Here is a 25,249-nt window from a genome sequence, read left to right as displayed (position 1 = left end):
TTGCCAGTGATTCACCGTCTCTGTCCTTGCAATTTCTTTTAGTGTGTTATGCGATAACCTGTCATTTGTAAGCCATTGGATTTCTTTGGCCAAGAGGTCTAATGGGTGTAGGCCCGAAATTATGAGTGCAGCATCTTCCGATACTGTGCGGAATGCAGAGCATACTCTCAACGCGCAGGTGGCATATATTGAAAAGAGGCCACGCCGATAAGATTTTATATCGAGAGCTTTTCCCCATATCTGGACGCCGTACAGCGCGACTGACTTTAATACACCAGCTAATAGCCGCCTTCTATTTTGCTTTGGCCCGCGGGTATTTAGCATTAACCGGGTTAGGGCTCTGCACACTTTTGTGGCTTTTTCGCATGTGTACGCTAAGTGCTCCTTAAAGGACATCCTTGCATCAAGAATAATACCCAAGTATTTAATTGCCGGTTGTGTAGTGATGCTTACACCCTTTATGCTGAACGTGGCAACTTCCCGAACTTTTCTGCCAGTAATGAGAACCGCCTCGGTCTTGCTCTCCGCTAGGTTCAGTCCGTTAGTTTCTAGCCATTCGCTTATTAACGTTATTGTCCTGTTGGTAATCGTAACTAAATCGTGTATGTGCTTTGCTGTAACCACAACAGCGATGTCGTCTGCGAACCCAATGATGTGTACGTTTTTAGGTACCTTCAGTCGCAGTACTCCATCGTACATGATGTTCCAGAGTAGCGGCCCAAGTACAGATCCCTGGGGTACTCCACCGGTGACTTTGTATTTTTTGGAGCCTTCGTTTGTGTTGTAGCTTAGAGTTCTTCCCTCGAAATAGCTTACAATAATGTTGTAAAGGTATAGAGGCACGGAGAAGCTTTTTAGTGCCCTCAATATACTATGCCAGGATGCCGAGTTAAAGGCATTCTTTACATCCAGCGTTACCACCATACAGTACTGTATTGTGCCTCCTTTCCATCTCTTACCACTTATAGCCCGTTCGGCCAGGGTCTTTACTAGAGTTACCGCTGCAGCTGTGGATCTTGCCTTTCTGAATCCGAATTGGTTTGGGGATAATCCACCGGCATCTTCAATTGCCTTATTTAGCCGTTGGTATATGATCCGCTCCAGAACCTTTCCAGCGGTGTCTAACATGCAGAGGGGCCGGAAGTGGGACGGTTCTGTCATTGGTTTATTGGGTTTCGGCAGTAATATAAGATATTGCCTTTTCCAAATGGTGGGAAAGCGGCCTTCTTGGATGCATATATTATACATTGTTCGAAAAGGGGCTATGTTTCTGGCAATCGCCGTTTTTAGCGCTACATTCGGAATTCCATCTGGTCCCGGGGCTTTAGATGGGTGTAATCGTTTGCATGCTTCTCGGACTTCTTCATTCGAAACAGCCGGTATATTCTGTCTTTGTGGAACTCTCACGATCTCTTGATGGAGTGGGGGTCGGGTAGGGAAGAGTACGGAAACTATTCTCTCAATTGTTGAAGGGGAGGTTGGCATTTGTCTGCCCGATTAATTACATACATAGGTACACAAATATGTACATGTATTTATAAGCTCGTCTGTCTGTATACATATGTACATATATGCGAACTAGTTCCTAAATATTTGGTATCGATATGAAATTTCGCACTCGTCCTTAACTCCACAATAAACTGCTCATTTATCGAAACCGCCGATATCGGACCATTATAGCATATACCTTTCCTGCAAACGCATTTTTTTAACATTTTTTCTTGTTTTTCGGTACATTCGCATTCTTCGGTCTTGTACTTTCCCAAACTAACTCATTTTAAAATCGGTAAATGCGGCTAAACTTACTCCAGATGCCCAGAATCTAAAGCTAGCGTTGTGTAATTCTGACCGCCACCATGAGAGAAGTTTATATATTGTGACAAACAAGCAGCCGGAAATTGTAATTAAACTCCGCGGGTAAATGATATTTAAAAAAAATGTATTTTGTCAAGTTGGTAGCACTGTCCTTTTTTATAGCAGCTGCTTAAGTCGGTACTCTTTAGTAGTGCGTTTCAATTTTTACAATTGATCAAAATGTCGAGAAAGAATTTGTCTCAGATTTTGTATTTCCAATCAAATTTCGTGTATAGAATGGTTGCGAATGTTGAAAAATGTTGTGTGTTCTAAACACAAGCCTACAAGTGGTACAAAGCCTTCAAAGACGGTTGAGAGATGGTTGAAGACATGTCTCGTTCTTGGCAACCTTCGACCCTAAAACTGATGAAAATTAAAAAAAAAAATTAAGAGTATATTCTGGATATGAAACGCGTTTTGCTCTTTCTTTTTTTTCAAAAAGAGTATGATTGCGACCGAATTTAAAGCCAAAATAAATACCATCGATCAACCACCGTATCCACCAAATTTGGCTCCGTGTGCTTTTTTCTTGTTCCTCTAACTAAAATTGCCGCTCCGTAGATCCCGTTTCAGCCGATCGAAGAGATAAAACAAAATTCGCTGGAGGAGCTGAAGGTCATACCAAAAAGTGCTTATGAAAATTGTTTCGAAGATTCCAAAATTCGTTGGCATAAGTGTATTACATCTGGTGAGGATTACTTTGAAGGCGACAAAACAAATATTGATGAATAATTAAATATTTTGCGTTTATTTACAATTTCCGGGTACTTTTTTTGTCTCAATGTATGTGAAAAAATATAAGTATATTTATCACCTATTTTTTTGGTTAATGTAAACATCCGCCATGCATTTCGGCCATCTTTTCCTGGTAGATGAGGTTAAGTTGGTGTGAATTATGAAAGTGTAGCTGCAGTGGGCCAGCAAATAGTATATGCTACAAAATATCAGCTGCAAATGCTTAAACACTAATAATCGTGGCATCCAGTGAGTGACTCGTCGTCATCTTTGACTTTTACGTTTCTCCTTTTTTAATCAAATAAGTTTTGTGTAATTTCGTTTTCGCCAGACATTTATACTTCCCCAAAGTGGTGTGAGTGTTTGCGGCATGGCGCTTGTGGTGGCCATGGCGGCCGGCATTCACGTTCTGTCTGTTGCTTTTTGATTCTCTTTTGTTTATTTATTTACTTATACTTGTTGGTTTTTTTTTTCAATTTTTGCTGCTATTCGTACGTAATTTTGATTTTTTGCCTATTTTTTTAGTTTGTTATTAAAACGTTTATTTAAGTATGCTTTAAGAATTTGTTCGCTGTAATTACGTATATTTCTTTCATATTAATTATTCTAAGCGCTCATTTCCTTGGCCTCAGTTGTGTGCCAGCTGTTTACGGATAATTAACAATAAAACCGAAGGTGATTGCTTTAATTGTATATACATATGAATGTAAGTACATACATATATACATACATAGGAGTCTATCTATCTAAGTGGCACCTTATCTCCATGATGGGAAACTACACTTGAGTGAATACGAAAAATGCATTCACGTGGACGTTCGTTTACCTATATATAGTATATATGTATGTATGTAAATACATATGTATGTATGCATATTTGTATGTTTTGAACATAATTTACATACAAGCGTTGTTTGCACTTTTACTCACATCCATACAAATCAAATTTGTACACAATCGCTTCCACTAAAACGTGTGTGAAATTTGCAATGATTTATGTTAATGTTGTTGTTGTTTTTAATTCACTCATTGCGGAGGCACTTTTACTCATCATCAACCAAGTGTTGCTGCTATTTCAGACGTGTTCGCTGATTTTATTTTTTAGCCGGATTTAAGTTGCAAAATTTCAGTGGAAAGCAAGCCAACTAACAAACTTGCAAACGACAAATATACATCCATATATGTATGTCTGAGTGTATGCAATATGCATGAATGTATTTGAGCACTAAATACAATTTATAAAGTTATTTGTTTATCTAAACTGTTTTATAGAAAACAGTTCATTCCTCCCGGCTTCTTCTCTTATGAACAAGTCAAGGGAAATAATCTATACTGTTTTTGGTTTTATATTTATTATACAAAAAACTGTATTTATGATAACAACATATACACTTGAAAAGCAGTATTATTTAAAATAAATCCGCTAATTGACCAAAAATATTTCAATTTATCTCTGTTTAAGTGGAAAAATTCATGAATCACGTTCAACTTATGGATGTACATACATATATGTATGTATGTATGTATCTATATATTTGTGTCCGCGCAGATTATAAATTGGCAAAATATATTAATGAGTACATGCATATGTATGTACATACATATGTACATATATGAATTTTATGTTTGTTTCCATTTGTTTAACCCAATTTGTTAAACTATTGAGATATTTTGAAAATATTTACGAGTATCAGTGATTAAATCATTTTCATAATTAATTTAAACAAGTTATTTATTTTAAATTTTTTTTATGAAACTTCTGGAGATGCAAATATCTTCATACTATTAGGTTAAATTTAGCTAGAATAATGTATCTGCATCAGTTTTTAGTGAATGAATTTTGATTAGATTCGCTCTACATTTCACAGAGAGTTTGTACAACATTGCTAATTTTGGATTTGGTGGAACGCTTGCTTGGAGAACTAATGAAATCTGTTGTACCGTTCACCGTTCCCATGTCAGTCGGATCCATATAACCGAAACGTACACGGGCCTATATCGGGACAAGTTCTGCCACCTCAACAAATATTTGGAATTATTTCAGGACTATTTTCTGTTACTGTTTCGATCTTAAATATTGAGTGCAAGCGCAAGGACTTTTAACCTTTAACTTATGACGTGGTAGTAAATTTTACACCTTGTGTTTTGATTTTCTCATAATCATAAAAAAGGCTTCTAAAATAAACGACACATTTTTCAAAAAAATACAAAGAGTTTAAAATTTTCTTTCCAAATACTGTAATTAGAATTAATTTAAATCAGTTTGATAAAATTTGTAGGTATTATAATAAAAAAATCTCTAATAAATTTTAACAATCAAAATGGTGTAAAATTTACTACTACCTCTAAATCTACGTTTCGAAATTTGACCTCATAAGTTAAAGGTTAAAGTTCTACTGCCAATTGAAAGGTACTGCATCTTTGTGATTTGTTAAAATTAGCCATTGTCGCGATTAAATGGTTGAAGTTCTATTAAAAAAAAAAATAATAATTCTTATAAAGAACTAGAGGACCCACCCGTCCACGCTTCACTGTGGCTGATACTTACATAGATAATACTACTACTATCATCTATATGATTTCTATTAGTTGGATTATAACTATTAGTTAATGAGATATAGCATTTTTCTGAAGCAACTTGTGTTAGTTTAAAAAAATGGATCATAAAGCATTTCGTGTGTCAATAAAGCATTGCTTTTTTGTGGAAAATACTGTTGAATTTGGGCTCAGGGAAATCCACCGTTGAGTTGCAAAGTAGGTGCTCGCAAGTTCATAATCCAACAAAAACAACTAATTCTGAGAAGTGTTTAAGTACTTTCTAATCGCAATAAAGCCGAATTTTTGCGTCGGTGATAGAAATATAGCTCCATCATTTCCCGCTGGAGTCCAATCGACAGTCATTCTAGTGGACTGCACATGATGAAGTTGGTGATGATGGTTCTCAGGCGTGGAAAAACGAAAAAGTCGGTTGGAAAGGTTGTGACATCAGTCTTTAGGGATGCACGTGGTATAATACATACTCAACGACTGAACCATTTATAATCTATTTCACTGCGTATTTGGTTGCAGTTCTTTTCTTCTATTCCAAATGCTTAGCAATTGTATTATTTTTGAGGAAAATGTCAATGTTGTTGGAAGTGTTTCCGCTGGCTGTACTGTATTCTCTGGGTTGAAAAACACTCTTTAGCCATTCTCCAAATGAACTGTGAGACGCACAACACTCGAAAAACGTTCATGAATTGCAAAAGTAAATACCCTACAAAGCGCTTTATTGCAGTTCACGTATCGACCGTATCGTTCAAGACCAATAACCGCCATATTGGTTCCTTTGGTGACGTACTTATAAACGTACTTTATAGATTACACCAAACTGCAATACTAAACATTGATATGAGTTTCGAATGTGAATTAGACAACAGTGGAGAATATAGTACGATCCATATGTTGTCAACTTCGATATTCACTACTCTAAGTTGTATGGTCGTCTGATGAGCTACGACGATAGAGTGGATATCCGTCATTTTCAGTTTGCGATTCCGAAAGAAAAGCACTTAGATAGTGTTTCGCGCATTTATTGCAAGTGGGATTGTGGTGTCCGCAAGGTCCATGCACCATATTGGTTTTCATCGCTTCGTAGAATAATGGATCCTTCTCTGCATGAGGTCTTGCTGTATTATCGTGATGATCGCTTGCTGATTGACAGCGATCCATAATTCCACACATATGTCATCGCATCCTGGGAGTCTCATGTAGTTCTTTTGTCTTGGGCTGCCATACGTTGATGGCAAAAAGAACGCCGACCGATATTAGTGCGATGTCTTCGTTTCTTCGTAACAAATTTCAATCTGTAATTTATCACTTCGTTTAAAACACACATAAAGTTTTCACTGAATAATTTTCAATAATTTTTCCGGAATAAAAAAGTAAGCGACCGAAATTGAACGATTCAAATAACTTACAAATCAAAATATTGAAAAACAAAGCAAAAAAATTGTATGAAAAGTCACTTTTCGGAAATTTCCAATTTTTCGACTTTTCCTTATGAAAAGTATATGGTTTTTTTTTTATATCTAACCCTTTCCAGATCCACTTCTGATTTCATGAAGATTGGTTCCGCCGTTCTCGAGGGTTCGCGTTACTAACAAACAAACAATCATTTTTACCTACATATGTACATATGTATGTATATAGATTTACAGAAGAGGAGTTTGTCGGTCGCACGACAGTCAAGCCTAAGTAACCGGAACGGACCCGGCACTATTCTTCGAAATTACTTCGGGAATGTTTTCTGCTCCTACAATAACAACAGCAACTAGGAGCTTGTGTTACTTTGCCAATCTAGAGTAATTTTTCTCCAACTTCGTTCTGGATAATGTAGCAGTTTAAACTCCCACCACTCCGGAATCGACCTCGACATACCAAATAAACCCAATGAATCCCACTCATCTAACATATTTTCCTTATGATCCGAACCCGTCGAAAAAGCCCGTTTCCTGTACCTCCGGTTAGAGTGTTTCGATAACAACTAACTTACGCTTAGCCCCTCAAACAGGGTCTATAGTACTGCTACAACAATAACATAATAAATATTCTTACAAACGTTGGAAATAACGGAATGTTAATTCGTCGCAGAAATCAAGTAAACTTACGGATTAATTTTGCATAAATAAAAAAATTAAATTATTATAATGAAAAAAAAAAAATGAAATAAAATAAGCTTCAAACGCATTGCTCACTTAGCTTTGCTTCCTTTAATGATATATGTACATACATTAATTTAAATGGGGTGGTTACATGTAGTGACTATCAAATTTCAAACAAGGTTATGTGTCATTTCAACCCCATTTCCCCGGCCAACATGGCTATTAAGTTTTCGTGCATTAAAAACCGATGAGTCATGAGTCATACCTTACATGTTTTGTATTATGCATTTATGCAAAGATTGTTTTTGTTTATGTCAAACACATATGTATATATTAATAAAAAACAAGAAAAAACGTTAACTTCGGTTGCACCGAAGCTAAATACCCTTCACAGGTGCATTTCTGTTAATAACTATGTGTTCAGTTTGTATGGAAGCTACATATATGTTATAGTGATTCGTTCTGAACAAGTTTTTTAGAGATTACATTGTTGCCTTAAAAAATAATCTATACCAAATTTCGTGAATATATCTTGTCAAATGTGAAAGTTTTCCATACAAGCATTTGATTCCGATTGTTCAGTTTGTATGGCAGCTATATGTTTTAGTGGTCCGATATCGGCTATTCCGACAAATGAGCAGCTTCTTGAAGAGAAAATGACGTTTGCAAAATTTCAAAACGATATCTTAAAAACTGAGGGACTAGTTCGTATATATACAGACAGACAGACGGACATGGCTAAATCGACTCAGCTCGACATACTGATCATTTATATATATACTTTGTAGGGTCTCCGACGATTCCTTTTGGGTGTTACAAACTTCGTGACAAACTTAATATACCCTGTTCAGGGTATAACAAGGAAAAACTTTGATTTCGGCTGCACCGAAGCTAAAAAACTCTTCACAGGTGTATTTGGTGTTATAGCATAAAAGTTCATAAAAATATCTTTATCTCACAGTTATCGGTCAGTTTGTAAGGCAAGTTATGCTATGGTTGTCCGATGATCTTTCTTCGGATATTGTTGCGTTGCCTTGGACAATAATGTATAGCGAATTTCGTGAAGATATCTTGTCAAATAAAAAAGTTTTCAAAACATGGACTTTATTTTAAACGATCCCTATAATTGTCCGGCATATAGTATGTGTATGAGTATATATGTATGTACTTAAAAAGAAAAGGGAGTGTGCAAAATTTAAGATCGACATTTCAAAATCTGAGGGAGTAGTTAACGAACATATGTACATATATACAGACAGACGGATTAGCAGACGAACTTGGCTAAACTGACTCGCCATAGTGTTCATTATAGTAGATACATATATTTGTTCTATGGTCTCCGACGATTCCTTCCGGGTGGCACAGAGGTTCTGAAAAGAGTAAAACTTTTTAATTTTAATTACAAAATATGTACTTTAAGAATATTCCAAAGCTTTTCAATACATAATCTTTCTCTTCTTGAATACAAAAAAAAACTTGAAAATTATTTAAGTTTTTTTTATACATATGTATGTATGTGACATTGTGAAAGCATAAGTATATTCAAGTGTGCATACATGTTCTTTTTAACCTAACTTATGTAGGAAAATATTGACAAAATATGTTAAGCAAGCGACCACAGTTTGTTGACCTTGACTTGATTTTTTATTGCATTTCGGCTGCTTACTTAACGGGTAATTGTGTAAATGTGTTTGCACATATGCGTATGTTGTAATCTTAATGGCTCGTTTTTAAGCTGCGTTTTGTGAGTGTATGCCTATTTACGAATTTCTGGAAGTTATTTTTAAAAATGTTTTCTTCGTTGTTATTGTTGTCTGCTATTTAAGTACAACTATTTTTCTCATACACTATTAAATATTATTGCCATAATCGCGACGCAAAGTGAATGAATGTGCATTTCCAACTCAGCGCAAGCGTTAATCTCTGCATGAGTGTTAACATCCACTTACATGTGTGCATATTTACATACATATTTATATATACAGTACAGATTTATATGTATGCATAAAATATTGTATTAATCTTGCACGCTTTTACAGACACGCTACACACATGCATGCAAGCAACAAATAGAATGTACGTTTGTAATAGCCTGTGCACTTTTGTGCCGCTGCCCGTCACTCAGAGTCAGTCAGTCAGTCGGTAATGCAACGCCGTAAACTTGTTAATATCCATGGGTTGGTTATTTTCGATTTTTAAATCGCCACACCGTGGCGCTGTCGATTTCGTTGTTGCTGCTAATATTTTTCTTTTTCACTTATTTGCATTTAATTTTGTTATTGCCGCTCTGTCTATGTTAATGTTTTTGTTTCCACAATTTTTTCTTCTTCTGATTTTCCTTTGGCCTTTGCTGCCGTTCCAGTTGTTGGTCTGTTGGTGCCTCGGACTAATCATTGGTGGGTTGATCGGTAGTCTGCTCTATCAATTGTTATTGTTGTTGCTGTTGACGCAGACAACGCATTTTGTATTTTTGTTTTATTTTTTTATTTATTGCTTCTGTAATGTGTGCTGTTGTTGTTGCTTCTTGGTTGCTGTCACTGCTTGCCATTGCCACGGCTTTGTACTGTTGTTGTTACTATACTATTACTTCTGGTTGCTTCAGTGCATTAGTCGTATTGCTAATGTTGCTTTAGCTGCTTTGTTGGCTGCCATCTTCGCCGTAAAGTAATACTGCTTTTATTATAGCTGCTGTATCGTCGTTAATGTTTTGTTGTTTTTGGGTGTGAATTATTTAGCCTCAACGTTGATTAGCATTTCGTATATGTATGTATGTACATGCATTCACAGATATGTAGCTTTCGCGTATATCATTTTGTTCCGTTTCATTTCATTTCTTCACATTTCATTTGAAGTAGTGCAAGAGTAAAAGTCGAATTTAAACAGTCATGCTTAAGTATACAGTCGGTCATGCGTGGATACATATTTACATTTGGAAATACATACATATATACATACATATGTATATAAATGTGTGCAAATGCTTGCCCGAGGTTAAGTCAGACAGTTGCTATATTAAAGAAACTTGTCCGTCTGCGGTGAAGTTATGTGCCTGTGTACATACATACATACATACATATGTACCTACATATGTAGATATCTATAAGGTATGTGTCGTGTTATATAATGCAAATAAATCCTTAATATAAGCTTTTATAGCCGTTTTTCAGAAGCTCGGTCTTTGGCTTCTTGTTATCCTTTAGTAATTTGATATTTTTATTGATTCATATTTAATCACCGTTAGCCGATTTCAATTTTTAGTAGAAAACATTTTTCAGCTTTAATTTTAAAGTTTTAATAAATTGTCCAAAAATCTAAACCAAAACTAGTATTTTTTGTGACTACATACTATTAGTATGTATTTATGTAAAAAATTTTACTACATTAATGGAAATTTTTACACTTCATATGCGCACTTCCTATATATACTGTTTTGCGCATACACACATACATGCATATGTAATCTCACACATTATGAGCATTTGGGGAAACAAAGAAATTCCTCACAAAGCTTTAGAAGCATTGTGAGTTAACGGTGTATAAATATTGGTTTCGCTTTCGGTTGCGGTTTTTGCGTTTGATAGCTTTAATTTTTCGGAAATATTAATCAACAAAAGAGACAATATTAAAGCACGTATTAAATTGCCATATAAACCTGCAACCAAAATTATTCACCACTTAAACTTGAAAAGAAAAACTTATAAAATTCACATATGTATGTATTTCATGTTATAGAAGTTATTTAAAAAAATGCAGAGTTTTAATTACTGATTTAAGTTGTATAAATTTTTTTAGTTTTTTTTTTAGTATTACAAATACAGGGTACATATTCCGACACGAAATTAGACGTATGAATTTAACCAAAAAAATATTATCACAGACACAATAAAATGGCCCCAGTAAATACGCCAAAATATTAATTTAATTTACTTGAAAATAATTTAAATGTATGTTTCTGGCACAATATTTAGTGAGTATTTCTGCCTATGGTTGACTCACTCAGTTTACCTTCCTTCTAGTTCTTTGTGATACGACCGATAAATTGGAGGAATTGCCACATTAGTGGCCAGCGGCTGTTTCCTATTACTCAGACTCAAAAAGTGGCTCGTTCCTAAAATATTTCACTCAAATGAGGAGATCAAAATAGAAACAAACTCCTATTTTGTAAAGTATTGTTTGGATGGAGAACGCAAAAATAAAACCATATTTTCATTAAAAAATTTTTATTGTTAGCTCAAAGAATTCTGTAGAGAGATCTCTTGTTGATTGTTACTTCCAAAATTTTAAATATATCTGTTTTTAACAAATTATGATCAATCAATACATTCAAAAAATAAATAAATAAATTATATAAATGTTTAAAGCTGCCATGTATGTATGTATATATATTTTGCCAGTTTGGATATTCATAAGAAATAGTAGAGCTTTAAGAATTTTGAGCCATCGTACTTTATACATATTTTCTTGTCAGATTTCTGATCCTGAGCCTTCCCTCTCAGTTGTTTGTCAGATGAAAATGAAATAGGTGAACTTTAAAATACAAGATAGAAAACTTTAAATTCTACTAAAATATGAAAATAAAACTAAAACGCACATTTCTGAATTGACCCTACCTCATAGCGTAAGTCTTTTGTATGTGCTTCTTTTGTTTGGATTGCTTTCAGTTGAGTTTCAGCTGCATTTTTGACTGCAAATATTTATTCAGCTTTATATTTGCTGCTCATGCTCAGTATTTAGTACGCTATATGCTCTCTTTTTCGATTAAATTTTTTTTATTTACCAAAGAACCAAAAATGTAGAAAATATCTACAAATTCATTACAATTCCTTAAACATGTGACTTTTCATGTGTTTGCACTTATTCTTATGTATTTTTTAGTAGAAATCGTTTGTATATTGAATCATCCACCATAGTGGCTCATTCTTGCATTTCTCACACACTCTAATCAGCCGTCAATATCTCTAACAAAATTGATAAGGACACTGATAAGTCGCTATTAATTTCAATTTAAGACTTAAATAAAAATAACACATAAAATATATGTGTATATATGTACATACATATATACAACTATGGCGAGTACTAACCGCACTTTGATCTGGCTATGTTTTGTTAGTGTTGGTAACACAACAACAATGAAATGCAGACTGCAATAGATAAGAGTTTTGGAATTAGATAGTTTGTTGTTAGTTTTATGTGTGTATACATAAGTACATATGTGTCTATATTATCTGCATGTATGTAGCTTTCGGAATTTAATCGATGAAACGTTATATAACGGAAACATTTAACAGCATATGATATGACCTAAAAGAAATAAATTAGTTTATATATTGACTTTTAAAAATTAAATTTTTTACAAGGACCGGTGTTTTTAGCAAAAAAATCAAGTTATTACGGCCAGGGTCATATACATATGTATATAGAAACAACTGCTACAACTCCGGATAAATAGTGTTAAAAATAAATGCATATACTCGTACTATATGTAATTGTGTTTTCGAAAAGTACGCAATACAAGATGAATTTCATAAGTATTTATTGACTGAAAAATTTTTAAATATTTTTATTTATCAAATGAGAGTGATGAAAAGTAATTTCTAACATTTTGGCTGTAGTTGTGCGGCTGCATTGTCTACATGTGTAAGCAAAGTTATTGTAATTGTAATGTATTAAACAAAATAAAATATCACATGTTACACACATGTAATGTGTTTAAAAGGGTCACCTGTGAGAATGCCTCAAAAAATTCGCCGTGTTTATATACAAACAGAATTTATTGTTTTAACATGTAGACACACAGTACAACAATTTGTATGGAGGATTATACTCCTATACATACTCGTACATTATTTCATTCATACAGGTATCACATCCTCGGTACTTAAGACTTGGTCAAAGAATGTGGTACACAGTGTCTGACAGGTAAAATGTAACGAATATACGGATTACTTATATGTACATACATGCACACATCGACATATATTCAAATATAATATATTTAAATGGTAGACATATGGTACGCAGCGGTAGTAAAATAGATAAACAATGCCACAGGGTAATTTACGCTTTAATTGCAGACAGTGTAAATGGATTGTATTGCTTTCTCCATTCTACCTAAACACTTATGCCGACTACGTTTGTGAACTCAGCGCAAAAGAATCTTAGGTAGCATAGTGTAAAATTCAATTCAATTTTAATCCTACTCAAACGAAGTCGGTGGAATGACCTTCAACATGCTGTAGCAACAAATATCAATTTTGAAAAGCACTCATCAAGATTATACATATGTATATTTTGTTCCTTAAACGTTATTATTTTAGTTTTCACAAATTGTTTACACAAAATACTTAACTCGAATTAGTATTTTTATATTCTCAAGATATAAATCGAATTTAGTTTGCCACCTTGACTGCGAAGTTTGTAACACTCAGCGGGAAACGTTGGATACTCTATAGATTTAATTTCACATAAAAATAAACATTACTGTTTAGTATACCCTTGTTTTTCTGTAGTAAATAATGTTTATATCGAGCAAAGTATTTTTGATTGTTGCAAATTATTCAATTAGGGTCGAGAACGCGTTGACGACGAACTACGACCCTTGAAACAGACGATCAATCGGCCCAATATCGTGGCAAAGGTGAGCCAAAACCGAACAAACAACTTCAAAGTAGGTCAAAAATTAAGGTTATGTTGACAGTTTTCTTCTATTATCGATGGGTGCATTCCGAATTCCTTCTGCCCGGCCAAACTGTTAACAAGAAATACTATTTGAGTGTTATGTGTCGTTAGCGTGAAGTTTTTCGTAGAAGAAGGCCGGAATTATGGGTCGACTAATTTTGGTTTTTGTACCGCGATAATGCACCGTCGCATACTGCATTGATTCTTCGTGAGGTTTTCGCTAACATTCAATCAATATCGTGCCGCGACCGACTATTGCCTGATTTAACTCCGGTTGACTTCTGGCTATTCAGCAAACTCAAACGATCGCTCCGGGAAAACCATTATGAATCAGCTGAAAACATTAACCGTGAATCGTTACAACAACTGTTTCGAGGATTGGAAAAAACATTGGCACAAGTCTATTGTTGCCAAGGTGGATTACTTTGAGGGGAAGAGATAGATTTTGAAGAATAAATTAAAAATTTTAAAATTATGAACAAAGTCTTACTATGTTTTGCTCATAAGTAATAGTACAAAAAACAGAAATTTGCAACCCTGGATTTTACTACTGAAAATTCCTTTTTGGTTTGAAAGTACTTACATTTAAATGTCAGAAATGACTAGGTATAAGGTTCTTTCTCAGTTGGTGTATAAAAGAGACATAAAGTTCAAATCAAGTTATAATAATTTCTATAATATTTTATTAACTGCTTGACTAAACTGAGCTGACAATATCGCTTTGCGTACTAATATTTGTATGTACTAGTAAAGGTTTCTGTACAAATGGGACTGTTGAATTTGTCGTAAGAATTTTTAATTTTCGTCCCTTGAACTAAGTGGAAGAATGTAAAAATTTCTTCAAATATTATCAGGAAATTAGTTAATTGCTATTTCAATCACAAATGCATTATCTTTAAACTTATGTGATTGTGAACTTAAATGGGAGTTCCCATAATCAAATAATGTTTATTTCATTAAAAGTGGATTGGCTAATCAATTTCTCCTTTTAATGCAAATACTTTGCAATTTTCGACGTGCAATTAAGCTGTTATGTTATGTTATGTGTTCAGTAAATAAAGTAATAGTAATAATTTTGAATTTCGCGGGTTTGAGGAGTCCAATTGTCAAAACTAGTTTTTTGTATTATTTTGAAGCACGGCAAAAATTTCAGCTGTATTCATTGCTTACTTTGCCTGTAGCAGTCTCTAAGGCTTGAAGTGTTTTTATGAGTTTGGAGATTTTCGTTGCATATAAGCTCTTTTCGTTGCTTGTTTCGTGAATTTTTGGCCAAAAACAAAACTGTAAAGATGCCCCAGCCACCATATTCGCTAGATATGGCTTCTAAACCGAACCTCAAAGGGCCATCGTTTTACAAGATATATGAAATTTACTGAAAGATTTAAAGGTTATCGCAAAAATCGAGTTCAAAAAGGAACTCTTTTGAAGGCAATAATATTAATGTTGACAAATGAATGTGTTGTACATATATTCATATGTATGTTTATTGACTTGCAACTAGAAAATAGTTGTGAAATGTATGGTATCTACATCGCTACTGTACAAATATTGAATATACCACTCGTTCACATCGTCTGTAATTTCTTCTAAAAGTTCTCGTAGTTGTTTTCTGAATGACAAATTAGATTGGGTGATATCTCTCTTGTGGCCCAATGGTCTAGACCATTATTCATGTTTTTAATGTTTCCGCCGCCATTGCTTGTACTAATAGTAGATATGTATGAAAAAAGTAAATCCACTTTGTCATATGTTTATTGATAGTGGATTTTATACAATTGGAACATAAAATGCATGTGTACACTAAGTTTATCTAAAGTTGCCTAGAAGGGGAAAAATATATGCATTAAAATTCATATATGAAATAGGTAGGTAAGCAGAGCTTTTGTCATCATCAGTTAACATTTTAAAACCAAATAATAAACTATTTAAAAAGCAGTTAAGGCAGGGGTAAGATCAAAGGCAGCCCAATATTATTTACATATATAAATTTATAATAAGAAATACAATAAGAACATGAATTCAATATTTTTTATTAACCAAAATCTTTCAACGGTTATACTTAACCAGAACACCGGAAAGAAGATTGTAGAGGCTATATGGATGTCTGGAAAGCGTATGGGCTAATTTCATAAGTCGAAAATTGCTTTATTTTCTATTTTGGGGCGGGTAAATCTTAAATTTTAGTTGTTGTTTTAGGCATATATACGATTTTCGCTATAGCAACTGATCAACTATGGTAGCTGACTGTCCTATTTGTTATCTTCTCTACTCTAGTACTTACAAAGATTTGATCAAATGTAAAATATGAAATATCCACAGCGTTTCAAGTCTTGACATTTTAAAAATGGCCGAAATGACACTAAGAAATCATATCATCCTGGGGATCATTGGTGCTATAACACGAAAATATAAACCACTCAATTGTAAAACAATAATAACAAAAAATATTTAGTAATGAGCGTTAGAAAACTGCGAACCTCTTGTTATATAAATTTAAAGCAAAGCGCTCCAATTCATGTGTTCATTGTGTACAAACATATATACATACATTATATGTATATTTGTATGTGTAGTAATATCCCATATAACAATGGCATCGGCGTCACCAGCGTCAATTATCAGCGTTATAATTATATTTATCAGCTATGAGCCGCCTCGAGTTGAGGGCATTGCAAATACATATAAAAGTACATATAGGTAAATATACATACATATGTATATAAAAGTGGAAAAACTTCAACGGCAATTGGTGAAAATAATCGTTTTGTTTTTGAGTTGTACATTCCTATGTGATGTGCAGCGCATTTGTGGGAGTTTTATCATTCGTTTGGGAACATACAAATTTATACAACGTACATATAGATATACAATTTATACAAGCGATGTTAGTTAATATGTTTCTATATGCCGTTTTGGAACTCTCTGCGCTACTTTGCTGGGATATGCTCTAGTACAAATTCAATGCCCAGCGTTCAAGATTTAAAACGCTGAATTGGTTTAGCCATGTCCGTTAGTCTATCCGTCTGTATATACACCATTTAGACCCTGTTTTTGATATGTCGATCTGAAATTTTGCACTCTTTATTTTCTCCCCAAAAAGCTGTTCATTTGTCGGAACCGCCGATATCGGACCACTTATAGCATATAGATGGCATACAAACTGAGCGATAGGAATAAAATGCTTCTATGGAAACCTTTTCACTTGACGAATATACCCGTGGTAAGGCGTGCCTGTCGTAAGAGGCGACTAAGATCCTGGCCCCCAGTCCAGTTGTGTGGAAACTCAACTGGTAGTAACTTCGGTTACAAGGTCATAAGGACTGCGTCGAATAAAATTGTCCGTTACAAAAATGAAAAAATCTTTTAAACCAGTTGTCCGATTTTTATAAACTAAAATATTTTATTAAAAACATTTATTTTAAATTTGAAAAACTGAAGAATAAACCAAGAATTATGTGTTATTAATAAATATTTTTATTTTTTCCGGAACCCCGTCCATTAGTGTTTTTATGGTAGTGTCCGATACTCTCATAGCTGCTGAAGACCACTTTCTTTTAAAGTTTTGAAGGTCTTTGGCCACTTTTTTTGTTGCCTTCATCTCCCTTTTTACTAAAGCCCAGTATCTCTCAATCGGCCTTAGTTCTGGGCAGTTAGGTGGATTTGCTTCTCTTGGTACATAAATCACTCCATTCCGTTGGAACCACTCTAAGGCTGTTTTGCTATAGTGACATGAAGCGAGGTCAGGCCAGAAAAACGTGGACACTTCATGCTGGCTTAAAAATGGGAGCAATCTCTTTTGTAAACATTCCTTCACATAGATTTCGCTGTTGATTGTACCCGATGTAACGAATGTGCTGCTCCTTTTGCCACAACTGCAAATTGCCTGCCACACAAGAAATTTTGGAAATTTTGTCACCTTTTTGGCTTTGAATTTTTCCGCAACATTTCTTCGAAAATCGGCTGTATAAAATTCCTGTCCCGGTAGCTGAGAAAACTCCGCTAAAACGTTGGTCTCGTCATCCATTATGCAGCATTCCAATTTGTTGAAAAAATCTTTCCTCAGCTTCTTCGCTCGTGGTTTTGCGGTTTCGTTCTTGACGTTGTTTCTATCTGGAACTTTCTGTACCTTGTACGTCTTCAGCGCAGCTTCCTTCTTCGTCCTGCGTACGAAAGATTCTGAGCAGCCAGCCTTCCTCGCCAATTTCCTGCCCGAAATGCTTGGGTCCTTCTTGAGAATGGTAACAACTTTGCTCGCCTTCTCCCGATCATGTGGCCCCGTCTTTTTACCAGAACCTTTCTTCCTGTCAATACGCACATCTTCCTTAAAGCGTTTAATAACGCGAGAAATGGTTTTAGGGTTTCTTTTGAAAAAATTTAATAATTTTTTCGCGCACTTCCACTTCGCTTGCCATTTTCGCGTTAAATAAATTTTTATTGACTCTAACGGATACATAATATTCTTTGGCATTTATTTCAGAGCTACTAAGATAAAAATTTGTTTATTTCAAATTTTTAATTGCACGGTATGGAAAAAAATGTAACGGACAATTTAACCTGGTACCACGGGGAGCAGTAGCCCTTGGAGGTAACTCCAATCTGCTCATTGAGTTTGGCCCTTTGTGGAGATTCGTGGTGGCTGTGGTTAAAACCCAAATCGCGGGAAGAACTGACTTTGTCAGTTCAAATGTGGAGTTGCATTGCAACCTGGTGCCGTGCACATAGTACGGTAGAGGTTTTAGATGGGCCTCGAACCCTTCCAAGGTGGTAAGTGTGTCCATGCCACACTGCCGATTGGTACTGAAAATGTTTACCCAGTTTTCAGGGCGCTGATCAACGCATTGTGTTGATCCGTTGAGCTTCTGAGCACCGTAGATTTAAGCTGTTCGACAGTAGGATCCTACGTAAAACACACTTCATTGTTGAAGTTAACGTGTTTTCATGTTTTTCTAAAGCTTTGCACTACTACGAACGAAAACTGACTAAATTAGCTTGTGAGGTCGGGTCTAAAGCGCTCAAAAAGGTTGTCTACAACGTTCGAAAAGACCTAATTTCTATAGTTTAACCTATGAGTAAGGCAAACAGAATCAAATTTCATGTATTTGTAAAAATATGTAACATACTTACAGCTACTGGGCAAACATTCAAAATCAAGTTGCATATATTATTGATGACCTTATAATTAAAAGGTTAAACTCTAATCGAAAAATTACCAAGAAAGTGTTTATAAAAAAATTGCCATAAAAAATTCGATAAAAATTATGTACATACATATAATATAAATATTTTCTTATTACATTTTCTTGCAATATTTTTTTTTTTTATTAAAATTGCGACACAACCTGTTTAGACTGATTTAGACTGAACTTCTATGTAGCTGCTAGATGACTTCGGTCTCTTTTTCAAATCCATTCAGTCCCCATTTCATCGATTGAAGAATGTAAACTTATTCTTAAATAATATATGGAGATTGAGCTACCAAAACTAAACTAATTAAAAAATTATTAATTAGATTTGAACCTTAATTAGTATCAAATTTCTAACGCAGTTTTTTTTTAAATCTACTGCTTAAAGAACTGTATACTCAATAATTTATCGCACACTGTAAGCGATTACTTAGTAAATAGTATACTATAGTATATGCTGCGGTTGTGTGAATTATTGACACACAATAATAAAATATAACAATGCAAATACGCGTTGCTTTATTGTAAAAATTATCGAGCTATACTACTAGTTAGCGCTGGAATTTCCGCGACCTGCATATAAGCATTTATACATGTACATATATTTTCTAAGCGCACAGCAGTTTGCTTCACTACAGCAGCTTTTTAGTAATGAAAGTTGTTAGGCACAGAAATTTAGTAATATTTTGCTAGTCGAAAAACTTATGAAACTCATTATATGGCAATTAATGATAATGGGAAAAATAAAATCAGCTGTTTTTTTTTTCATTTTGTTAAACCGCACTGACGTGTAATGGCAATAATCAAGTCAGCTGTCTTTTATTTTGATTTGGTATTACATTGACGTTTTTGGTATTAATGATCAAAAAATATTTTCTCATAACGGAAAATATAACGCGAGTAGCATAATCAGATCCTTAGCCTACATAGTATATACTAACATATGTACGTAGGGCAAAAATTCTTTCTCATGATCGAGAGGTTACACCACAAACATAAAAACTCTCATGAAGTTTCTTAGTGCTAGTTTTTCTAAGTAATGGCTTGATAAATGTTGCGACACATCTTCCCCAGCATATTCAACCGTTAAATACAGTTAATGTGGTCGTAATCGTATCAGTTATTCACGTATTTTTACAAATGATAAAGCTTTGTGTGCGTTGGCTTCAGCGTTTTTTTAACTTGTGATGTGACCGTCAAATTGAGGGAATTACGCTATTGGTCTACAACGACAACTTTTTATTTCCCAAACTAAAAACAGTGGATCACTGGAAAAAGATTACACTCGGATGTGGAGGGAAAGATGGAAACAAACCATTATTTTGAGGTCCTCGACTTCACATTATCGAGCCGGTATTGAAATGTATATATTTAAGAAGCTCGTGTTAAAATTTGAGACTAATCGCTTTAACCGTTGTCGAGTAATGTTGGTCACCAACTTTGAAAACACCATTTTGAGGAAAACGCGTTTAAAGTTTGACCTTGAACTTCCTAGCACTCGTTCTCTTTTCAAAATTTTCTGTGTGTATGTACTATACATTAAGAAAATAAAATAAAGAAAATCGATTTTTATGGTTATGAAAACTCTCCAGATATTTAATATATTTGCATTAAAACATACATATGTACATACATATATGAACTTGTAGTAAACATTAATTAATTTATATTTTTATACAATTTCATTTGCACAGCATTTAAATAAATATTATTTTATCTCTTTCAGATAATTAGACGATAATTTTGAGTGCACCACCGGCAATTTACATGAAATGCAACATCCGGAGTTTGCTGAACGTAACTATAGCATCAACTGCAGCGACAAAAAATAACACCGTTACAACTACTACTATTATTAATACTACAGCAACTACTACTACTACAATTAAATAGTAATCATTATGAGAAATATCAGCAAAGTCTGACTTCCATATTTTTTATTAAACACACACGCACATCAACAAACAGTAGTAATAGAGTAATTCTAATTATCGAAAAAAAATAACAAATAATCATTACAAACGAAACTATAAAACACGCGCAACTTTTTCAATAGCAAAGACTATAGTCTGGTCTTAGATTCTTACAGTAGTTGTACTTGTTCAGCTGATCATCTCAATTCGTATGTAAAAGAGCATAGTTTAGAAGCAGAAAGTTAAAACATGCAAACAAAGTAATTTATTCCTATTTTCCATTGTTTCAAGAATATTTGCTTCATTACTTTACTCAACAATGCCAATAATTTTACACTTTACACCTAGGTGAAAGTGAGAGCTGAGTAACTAAAAAAATTATAATTTAATAAAAATTAGTCACATTTCAATACATAAGCAAATATGTATATAAACACTTGCGAAAAAATAAAATAAATATACATACATATATACGAACGATTAGCGATATTTTCATTGCCAAAATTTATTGTTATTATACTTCATTTTAATTATATGTATATGAACTTGTATGTACATATATTTACACTAATATTGTTTACATATACCTAGTTATATTTATATACATATGTATGTATTTTGTTTAATATGTAACTATATTAGTTTTTAAGTTAATTTTTGCAATCATTTTTATTTTTTAAATATTTATTTTGATTGTACAAAATGCAATTGTACTTTTATTGTAACTTGCAAACGCGTTAATTTGCATAAAAATAGTACATACATATATACATTTACCAATATGTTACGTTAAACAATTGAGCGTAATACAAAACGTAAATACTTATAATCAATTACTATCAATGTGATTTAAGCGATTTTATCAAAGCTATCTAATGTCTTAAAAACTACGTTAAATGCAGAAAAAAAGTTGTTCTATGCGATGTTGTTGTAGGTTCTCAAATGCAAAAACTAAATTAAATGAGACATTTTTACGCATTAAGTACTGCAAATATGAAAAATTAAACATATTAAAAATAAAGATTGTATTTCAAACTAAAAGAATGAGACATCAATTAAATATATACATATACATAAACACATACTACGTAGGAATAGCAATTAAAGTAATAAATAAAAGTAAATATGTGGGCATTAGGACGTGTATGAATGGGCAAAATATTGTTACAACGCGCATTTATAATTTAGTCTTTACATTGTGCAAGTTGTAATGCCTGATAATTGATTTTTGCTGTCTTTGAACCATATAAACTAATTGAAATAAATAAATATACATACACGTAAGCCTTCTATAATTTTTTTTATATACTGTTGTAAGCTAAAGTGCCATTAGGACTAAATTGTTTAGAAAAAATCGAAATTTTATTATTGTTGTTAACAATAGTGTTCAGCAATAAGTTCACAATTTGTATTTAACTTAGCTAAGTAAAGCGAAATTTCGTAAAAATTCCTTAAAAAGGCATTATTATAATTCGTAGTTTCAAATCCATAGATTCCGCCTGCATTTAAATGACGAAGAACACATTTGTATTATAGAAAACATTATCGACCGGCATTTTTCACACAACAAATTTTAGTTTTAAAGACAGGCAATTTAAATATACACAATAATTACATATGTACAAATTTTAAAAGGTTATTTTTTTCATTGATTGTAATATTAAAACAATATGTATTATACAAGTACTTGCTTGTAGGTTAAAAAGCTTGATTTAGCACCGTGGAAATGTTTAAAAATTCTAAATTTTAATCTTAAGCCAATAAATTGGAACACTTAACACCATTATATCGCAAAGTATCGCTGCATAGAAATAAATTTCAAATAATTTTATTTTTGATTTGTAAACACATTTTTCTATTCGAAGTTAAAATGATTGCTATGCAAGCGCTTGCCAGTCGACACCGATACACTTTGTACTGCTGAAAATTAATTAATTTGAAACATAAAAATATAGTGGCACACCAAAAAATTATAACCACCACGTATACTTCTTGAATTTTTCAAAGCAAAACATATTTGCTCTTTTCCTGCTATTGCACGATCTCACAGAGTTTAAGTATGCAAGAAATATTATTCCAAATCACAATTAGTATCAATTTAAATATTAAAATTAGTTATTTTCATGCCTCTGTGATTGTTACAGTAAACTATTTAAAGGTTTTGATAAATTTAGCAACAATTTAATGTTTTAAAAACAGCAGCGTCTCTAACAAATTTATAAAACGCACAATTTAACAATAATTGGTAACTAAATGCATTTCTTTTACTGATATATATGTACATATAAACGTATTATATAAATACATATGTAGTATATACAGTACAATACTTCATTATAGCTAATTATTAAATTCGGGAATATAGTTACAACGTAACTCACAAACAAGTACATGTGCTTTATGGTGTCCATTATTTCATAAGTTGTTTTTTTTTTTTGCGAACACCTTTCGAAGATACAGTTTTTGCGATAAAGAAAGGATTCAACGAAAACACACTCTTTAATTTCTATTTAAACCACGTCTAGAGCAATTAAATTTTTCATATATTTTTATGGGATTTTTGTAACATTGCATTATGGTTCTTAACTCTTAAGCAAATAAAGCTAAAAATTTGAAAAAAATGTATATTCTAATACAAAATGTCCGCTCTACAAAAAAGGTCTTTATAAAAATGTCACTTTAACAGTTATACGGAGATAAAGTTATGCAGAAATGTACTGTATTCAAAAGGTACACCATTTCGTGTGAGCAACACACAATGATGCATAATTTTAACTGCGCAGATTTTTAAAGTGAAGTTTTTATGAAGATTTTTTTAGAGTGAAAAAGAAAGTGTATTAGCATATAATTTTTTCGAAGTTCTAGATTTACTTGATTCATGCAAAATATCTAAAAAATCTCCAGTTATATACTTGGCAAAGAACTGTGCTTTAGGCACGGTTTAAAGAGCATGTATGTTGGGCAAAAACGGAAAATTCAGGTAGCATTTGCAGAAAACATGCAACTTATGAAATAACGAACACCCTGGTGGGCTTATTACAAAGGATATGTACATCTATTTTTTATTTCCCTCCAAACAATCTTTACAGATTTTATTGTACGCAAAGTCTTGTTGGTTAACAATTTTGAAAAAGAGGTTAAATTATTTTGCTTTTCCTTTAATTATATTATTTTCTTATAAATCACTACAGTAGCTAAGAAACTGTTTTTGCACTGCACTTAAGCTTTTCTTGAAGAATTCACTTAACATTTCTGAACCCTAACTTTTAATAAATTTCCGAAATTTATTTCGTTTTAAATTTACATTTTAGTTAACTTTCTTGCAAGCTAGCAATCACACTTAGCATATATCTTATGCACACAAAGTATACCTAATTCAGTTGTAACCTTCTATTTATTCCACTTTTATTATGTTGTGTACATAGTTACATACATACATAAATATATGAATACTTTCCATATAAAAAATATTGGTTTTTGTGAACTCCCCAATTGAGGGAAAAATCAAATCAACGCGTAAGCAACGATATTAATACCATTTCTTTATATGCATATATACATATAGATACATAGTTTTAACAGTAGCATAGTAATCCCACAATTATGCAATAAATGATAAAGAAAACCAATAATTTTACAGTATTTACATAAATGTTTAATGTAACAGAGAATTAAGTAAAGCAAAAATTTTATACAAACAAAAAATAAGAAGAGGTGGAAATCGTAATCGAAAAAAACTGTAAGCAAACCATTCGGAGCGTCAACCCAAAAATTCGCATTTATGTACTGTATGCATGGGTTTATTACAAATATTTGATACGCAACGTGTTGGCGACAAGCGAAGTGAAATGCCGACACAATATCCGTGTATTATTAATAATTAAAATCGGGTTTTTATTACTATTATTATCGTAATGTAGGTACTGTATATTGTATGTATTATTATCAATTTTTGATAAGAACACATTTTTGATAGAAAACTTTTCTGTAGTGTGCAAATTTTATCGCCAAAAATAAGTAATAAATAAAATATTAATAAAATTATATAAATTTAAAAATAAACATCGTTTTATTATCACATATGAGTCGGTCGCACTTAACGAAAACAATTACGAACATACAGATGCAAACAAATATCTGAACAACTAATCGAAATTTCAAGTCCAATAAAAATAGAGTGGGAAACATTATAATTAAATGCTGATAAAAAAGTAAGTACTAAAAATGTTATATGAAGACG

The 25,249-nt window shown here is 33.0% G+C and overlaps 1 protein-coding gene across 1 annotated transcript in view; it reads left to right on the top strand.

Moving 5' to 3' along the window:
- Positions 1 to 25,249, top strand: part of LOC105227058 (serine/threonine-protein kinase PAK 1) — a 31,545-nt gene that overhangs the window by 5,915 nt on the left and 381 nt on the right. The window contains exon 2 of the mRNA XM_011206222.4: positions 20,823 to 25,220. The gene's annotated coding sequence lies outside the window, so the exon portion shown is untranslated. The remainder of the gene's footprint in view (positions 1 to 20,822; positions 25,221 to 25,249) is intronic.

This window comes from Bactrocera dorsalis, chromosome 2, assembly GCF_023373825.1.
Source record: "Bactrocera dorsalis isolate Fly_Bdor chromosome 2, ASM2337382v1, whole genome shotgun sequence".
Taxonomy (NCBI): Eukaryota; Metazoa; Arthropoda; class Insecta; order Diptera; family Tephritidae; genus Bactrocera; species Bactrocera dorsalis.
The sequence above is the reverse complement of the archived record's forward strand: the minus strand, read 5'-3'. Positions and strand labels throughout refer to the sequence as shown.